The sequence below is a fragment of the Monodelphis domestica genome, chromosome X, assembly GCF_027887165.1.
Source record: "Monodelphis domestica isolate mMonDom1 chromosome X, mMonDom1.pri, whole genome shotgun sequence".
Classification (NCBI taxonomy): Eukaryota; Metazoa; Chordata; class Mammalia; order Didelphimorphia; family Didelphidae; genus Monodelphis; species Monodelphis domestica.
In genome coordinates, this window is record NC_077235.1 from 38,062,419 (window position 1) to 38,070,081 (window position 7,663).

The window sequence follows — 7,663 nt, forward strand, 5'->3', positions numbered from 1 at the left end:
TGAGGAGAAAAAATATAAAAATTTATGAGATATAGCTAAAGTAATACTCTGGAAAATTTATATCCCTGAATGCTTATATCAATAAAATAGAGAAAACAGATGAATGAATTGGGCATGCAACTAAAAAAAGTAGAAAAAGCAAATTTTAAATCCCCAATTAAAGACTTAATTGGAGATTTTAAACATCAAAGGAGAAATTAATCAAATTGAAAGTAAAAGAACTGTTGAACTAATAAGTCTAGGAGTTGTTTCTATGGGAAAAAACAAATGAAGTAGAGCATTGATTAATATGATTAAAAAATAAAGAAGAGAATCAAATTACCAGTATCAAAAATGAAAATGATGAATTCACCTTCCAATGTAGAGGAAATTAAAGCAATCATTAGGAACTATTTTGCCCAATGATATGAAAATAAATCTGACCCTCGGTGAAATGGATGAATATTTTAAAAAATATAAACTTCCTAGATTGACAAAAGAGGAAAAAGGATACTTTAATAATCATGTCTCAGAAAAATAAATTGAACAAGTCATCAATGAACCACCCAGGAAAAAATCCCCAGGGTCAGAGGGATTCACAAGTAAATTTTATCAAACATTTAAAGAACGAGTATTCCCAATACTAAATAAACTATTTGGCAAAATAAGGAAAAAAGGAGTCCTACCAAATTCTTTTTATGACACAGATATGGTGCTGATACCTAAGCCAGGAAGAGCAAAAACAGAGAAAGAAAATTATAGCTTGATTTACTTAATGAATATTGATGTAAAAATATTAAATAAAATACTAGCAAACAGACTATAGCAATTTATTACAAAGATTATTCAGTGACCAGGTGGGATTTATATCCGGAATGGAGGGCTGATTTAATATTAGGAAAACTATCAGTATAATTGACTATATCATTAACCAAACTAATAGAAATCACATGATTATCTCAATAAATGCAGAAAAAGCCTTTGACAAAATACAACACCCATTCCTATAAATAACACTAGAAAGAACAGGCATAAAAGTGCCTTTTCTTAAAATATTAAGTAATAACTATCTAACACCATCAGCAAGGATCATCATCATCTGCAATAGGGGATAAGTTAGAAGTCTTCCCAATAAGATCAGGAGTGAAGCAAGGATGGCCATTATCACCCCTATTATTTAATATTATTCTAGAAATGCTAGCTATAACAATTAGAGAAGAGAGAAATTGAAGGAGTTAAAGTAGGCAATGAGGAAACTAGCCTATCACTCTTTGTGAATGATATGATGCCATACTTAAAGAATCAACTAAAAAAACTAGTTGAAATAATAACTTTAGCAAGTTGAAGAATGCAAAATAAATCCACATAAATCATCAACATTTCTGTATTTTGCCATCAAAGCCCAGCAGCAAGAGCTAGAGAAATTCCATTTAAATCACTCTAGACAATATAAATACTTGGGAATCTATTTGCCAAACCAAATGCAGGAATTATATGAACAAAATTACAAAACACTTTTCACACAAATAAAGTTAGATCTAAACATCAGGAAAAACATTAACTGCTCTTGGGTTGGCTGAGCTAACATAATAAAAAATGATAATCCTACCTAAATTAACTTACTTATTCAATGCCATACCAATCAAACTACCAAAAAACTATATTATAGAACTAGAAAAATAATATAATTCATTTGGAAGAACAAAAGATCAAGAATATCAAAGGAACTAATGAAAAAAATGTGAAGGATGGTGGCATAGCAGTACCAGATCTTAAACTATACTATAAAGCAGCAATCGTCAAAACAATCTGTTACTGACTAAGAAATAAAAGGGTGGATCAATGGGATAGATTGGGGATAAATAACCTCAGCAATCTAGTGTTTGATAAACTCAAAATCCAAGATTTTGGTATAGGAACTCACTATTTGTCAAAAACTGCTGGGAAAACTGGGAAAAAGTATGGCAAAAATTAGGTTTAGATCAGTAACTTATACCATATTCCAAGATAAGGTCAAAATGGGTATATGATTTAGATGTAAAGGGTGATGTTACAAGTAAATTAGGGGAACATGAAACAGTTTACCTGTCAGATTTATGGAGAAGAGTAGAATTTATAAGACATAAAATGAATAATTTTGATTGTATTAAATTAAAAATGTTTTGTACAAACAAAACCAGTGCAACCAAGAAAAGCAGAGAAACAACAAACTAGGAAAAAAATCTTACAACTCATTTCTCTGATAAAGGGTCTCATTTCTCAAATACATAAGGAACCAAGTCAAATGCATGTCATTCCCCAATTGGCAAATGGTCAAAGGATATGAATAGGCAGTTTTTCAAATGAAATCAAAACTATCAATAGTCATATGAAAAAATGTTCTAAATCCCTCTTGATTAGCAAAATGCAAATTAAAACAACTCTGAGGCATTATCTCATACCTATCAGATTGGCCAGTATAACAGCAACAGAAAATGATAAATGTTGGAGGGGATGTTGCAAAATTGGGACACTAATCCATTGCTGATGGAGGTGTCAACTGACCCAAGCATTCTGGAGGGCAATTTGTAATTATGCCTAAAGGGCTCTAGCACAATGATCCTTTGATCCAGTAATACTACTACTAGGTCTGTATCCCAAAGAGATTAAAAAATTTGGGAAAGAACCTGCTTGTACAAAAATATTTATAGCTGCTCTTTTTGTGGTGGCACAGAATTGGATATTGAGGGAATATTCATCAATTGGGGAATGGCTAAAGAAATTGTGGTATACGATGGTGATGGAATACTACTGTACAGTCAGGAATAACAAACAGGATAATTTCAGAAGGAGCTGGAAAGACCTACATGAACTGATGCAGAGTGAAATAAGCAGAACCAAGAAAATACTGTATGCAGAAATAGTTATATTATGGAATGATCAACTGTGATAGACTTAGCTACTATCAGAAATACAATGACCCAGAACAATTTTGAGGGACTTGTAACAAAGAATTCTATCCACCTCCAGGGTGTTGGAATCAGAATGCGAATGAAAGCATACCATTTTTCACTTTTTGGAGGGGTTTATGTTTTGGGTTTTATGTGATTATTCACTTACAAAAATTAACAATGTAGAAATAAATTTTGTGTGATAATACACGTATAACCCACATCCAATTGCTTGCAGGTCTAGGAGGGAGGAAGGAAGGAGGAAGAGAGACAATTTGGATCATATAACTTTGGAAACCTTATGTGGAAACTAGTTCTTACATGTAATTGGTAAACACATTTTTAAATAATAAAATGGGAAAGAGCATTACAACTGTCATCTCATTTGAGCCTCACAACCCAAATGGGAGGTAGTGACTTACGTGTATTATCCCTGTTTTACAGAGGAGCAAAGAAAAGCTAAAAGACAAAGTTAACATTATCCCATGAGAAGTAAGGCTGGGTTCAGTCTCAGGTCTTTTCTTGCTTCAGAAGCCAATAGTTCATCTACTCTGACAGTCTGTGGTTCAAAGGCCATTTTCTATGATGAAAAACCTGTTCATTCGGCTCTTGGCAGGTGAAATTGTGTATATGAACTCAGACACCACTGTGCCATCCTAGACTAGTCATCCAGATGTCGTAAAAGGGTCTTTTCTGTACCAAGTTCAGAATTTGACTGGTAGAGGTTTTTGGCTATTGATATTAACTTGGGGAAGATCTTGGTGTAGCACCTTAGCCCCCGGGAATCCAGCAAAACTGAGATTGGAATCAGGCCACTGGAGGACCAACGTTCACAGTCAGGAATTCATCTGTTGGGAATGGAGTGAGTTACGTGGGGGCTTGAGTAGATACATCAAGAAGATCAATGCCTTGCTATATTTGAGAACTATTAAAGTGGTGCCAGATAGTCCTTGGTTTAAATCCTGCCTCTGCTAATTAACAAGTTTGTGGCCCAGAGCAAGTAACACTACTTTTCAATCTCATGTTTTTTTTTTCTGAAAAATGAGGACAATTATAACTACAGGCTGCTTTGTATAAAAGCACTCAGAGCCAGCCACAGAAAGACCTGGCTATGTCCTACCTCTGGTGTATTCTCTGTGTTTCTGGTATAGTCTCTAACATCCCTGTGCCTCCTGGGGCTCCTCAAGACTCTGAATTGCAGAATTGGTGCTGATCAATATTGATAGGCTAAAGTTTCCTAACCAGGAATTTATTATATCAATGACATAAGTAAAAAATTAAATATCAATCAAGTGTGCCCATATCTCAGGGATGGTATGAGCATTGCAGTTGCTAATGATTTTTCAAACTCTAAAACATTTTACATACATTTCATATGTATATATTGTGTACATATATATGTGTATATATACGTATTTATATGTTTATTTATGGGCAGCCAAGTGGCCTGGTGAATAGAGTGCTGGTCTTGAAGACAGGAAGGCCTGAGTCTTCCTCAGACCCTTGCTAGCTGTGTGATCCTGGGCAAGTCTGTTACCCCTATTTGTTCCCCATCTGGAAAATGAGATGGAGAAGAAAGTGGCAAGCCAGTACAGCATCCCTGCTAAGATACTGGCATGGGGTCACAATGGGATCACAAAGTGTCAGACACAACTGAAATAGCTATACAACTCTGTGTATATGTGAACATATATACATATTTATGAATGGAAATATGAATGCCCCACTTCCATTGAATGTCAAGGTATGGTATTGCCCTCCTTTCTTAGAGTTAGCCTAAAGGCTTAAGTGGGGCTCAGCCTGTAGGTGGGAGATGAGGAGTTAGAGGGAGGGGGGCTGTTAGAGCTAGTCAAAACAGGAAGACGGAAGACTGTTTGGCCTTTGATGTGAGCATTTAAAATTCCGGCTTGAGTTATTACTTTGTTGCTTATCCCGACTTAAATGAGTCTTGGAGAAAATGTTCATAATGCAGATTCAACTGTATAGTGTATGTTCTTCCCTTCCCTTTTGACGCCTTTGTTAGACATTTACTAGAGTGCTCCTGGCCAGAGGGATATGGGAGAGTGAGGCAGCCAGGCACAGTGTCCCAAATATCTGGTGTCTCATTATCGTCTCATTTTACTGACTGATATAGAAATGACAGACTTTGGAGGTGGCCTAGTCCACCCTTTTCATTTTATAGAGGAGAAAGCTGAAGCCCAGAGCATTAATGACTTGCTCAAGGTCACTCAGCTGGGATTGTAGGCCCAAGTCTCAGACTTCCAATCCAGCAATTTCTGTCCTGTGTACCACACTGCTCTCCTCCTGGGACCACAAGATATGTAGTCAGCGTAGGAGGGCAAAATGGGGGTCTGGGTTCTTTACGAAGACTTCAGATTTTTTGAAATCTTCACCGAGTCAGGCGCAGTGGTGGTTCAAATCTTGAGGGCCTAAAGCAGCTAGTACCTGTTTAAAGAGGCTCACTGTATGGATGGTCTCCTTGCTTGCGTCATATTACAAAACAAACCTCCACTGGTTTTCTGTTTAGTTTTCATATGTTCCTAATAATTGTTCAAAAATGCCTTGTTTAAAGACCAAACAAAACCAAGCCCTGGGCTACAGTGATCACAGCTGTACTTAAACCCAGGTGATCTAATAGAATCATAGATCCAGAGCTGGAAAGGAAGCTTAGATGCCTTTAATCCAAAGCTCTCATTTTTTTTGGAAGTCTAGAGAGGTTAAGGGTCTTGCTCAGTTAGTTAGTTAGTAACAGAGCTGGAATTTGTCCTTCATAGAGAGGAAGTAAGAAAACAGTGGTTGCTTCCTGTCACCATGAAGAGGGAGTCAATTCAAAATTGACACTTGCTTCAACAGGGTCAGGGTCTTCTAAAGAGAATTTCCTCTCAATACATTACTATTCTTAAGGGGGTCTTCTTGTTCAGTCATTGCAACTCTATGAACAACTATCCCATTGGGTAGTTTCTTGGTAGAGATCCTGGATGGGTTTTCCATTTCCTTCTCCAACACATTTTCCAGATGAGGAACTGAAATAAACCAGGTGAAGTGACCTGTCCAGGGTCACACAGCTAATAAGTGTCTGAGGCCATATTTGAACTCTGGAGGACAAATGTTCCTGATTCCAGGCCTGGCACTCTATGTACCCTAAACGGTACATATTCTTACAAATCTCAATTATAAGTAAGGATAGTCAGAAAGCATCTCTCATGAGCCACCCTCACAATATCCTATCAACTTGCTCAGCAAAGATGCCAGTTTTCTCTGGCCTCAAAGGCTGTAAATTCAGGTGGCACCCTAGAATCACAATTCTAGGAAGGAGGTCATGGGTACGCATGAATAGAATTGAGGTTTCTAGTTGCTGACCTGTAGGTCACAGCAAATGAACTCACCTTTTGGCCAAATTTATGAAGACTCAAAATTTCTCTGGTTTCCAATCTTGTTCCAGAGAAGGGAGGTTATGGGAAGAAAGAGAGAATGATATAGGACAGACCAGAAATCATCCACGATCTTTGAAAAAATTCACTTTGGATAAAGTAAAAGATTTTTGCTAGGGGTTCTTTCCTCCACTCTGCCACAGAGAAATTTGTTAACCTCTTCTCATGGAGAAGCATAGACTGTGATTTTAGAAAAATTGCAAATTCGTGAATATTTTTATGTGCATGGTCAGACCATGGTCTTGACAACAGCATGGCAACCTGCCATAATGAGGACAGCATTAAACAAAAGGCCAAGATATCTGATTTCTAGGCTTAGCTGTGCTCCTTACTGACATTGTCCTCAGGTAAATAATCTAAACCTCTGGGCCTCAGTTTTCCTATCTCTGAAGTGGAAGGTACATATTAAATTATCTCTAAGGTTTCTTTGAGATCCATAATCTCAGCCAAATGTGTCAAATACTCTAAATGTGATGGCACGTGGTCTACCACACTCCTAGGTATGGCAGAACCAGATTAAAATCTAACAGGAAAATTTTAACAAAATAAGAATACTGGGAAACAAAGATAATGTTAATACGTGGTCTATAAAGTAAACACATAGCCTAAATAAACACATATCTATCATTTAGTCACTGGTTTCTATTTAAATTTGATGCTATTGTCTAGACCAGTGATGGTGAACCTTTTAGAAGTTAGGTAATGTGAGAAATATCCTCAAGTATGCATGGAGAGGGGGAGGGGAGCAAGCAGCCCAGTCCCATGTCCCTCCAGTTTTCTAGTAATGAACTCTGGTGAATTCTATGCTGGAGTGATGGCTCACGTGCCCACAGAGAGGGTCTGAGTACTTCCTCTGGCACATGTGCCATAGGTTTGCTACAATGGGTCTAGACTATGCTTCCTTCCTCAGGGGAGTTAATACACTTCCCTTTGGAACTGTCCTTCAATTGAGTTCCCTTGATGGCTGACTAACTTCAAATTCACTTAAACCACCCTATGGAACTGTTCCTAGACTTTTTTTTTTCCATTTCTCTTGCTATCTACTCTGCTGCTATGTGAATATCTGCTTCTCCACTTTCCCACTTTTACTCTCTTATTCTGGAAATAGCAATAAAAACAACATTAACAACTTCTGACCCAGACTTCTTCCCTTAACCTCAGCATGCCTAAATGCATGCCTTTCCCCCATTTAAACATAAGCCCCTTGAGGGAGGGGAACTGTCTATTTTTGTACTTAATGTTTCTAGTACTTAGTACAGTGCCTGGCATATCTTTGTATAATCCAATTCCATACCCCAATGGTTCAGTGTGAGTGTGTGTGTG

At 37.3% G+C, this 7,663-nt stretch overlaps 1 protein-coding gene across 8 annotated transcripts in view; it reads right to left on the bottom strand.

Moving 5' to 3' along the window:
• The window catches only part of LOC100617194 (transcriptional repressor protein YY1-like), a 179,059-nt gene that overhangs the window by 35,605 nt on the left and 135,791 nt on the right, over positions 1 to 7,663 (bottom strand). For 2 of the 8 annotated variants that reach the window (XM_056808922.1, XM_056808921.1), the window contains one exon: positions 6,296 to 6,341. The exons of 5 other annotated variants lie outside the window; for them this stretch is intronic. The gene's annotated coding sequence lies outside the window, so the exon portion shown is untranslated. Of the gene's footprint in view, positions 1 to 665; positions 702 to 6,295; positions 6,342 to 7,663 lie in introns of all 8 variants that reach the window. One more of the 8 variants, XM_056808920.1, reaches the window with a different exon arrangement.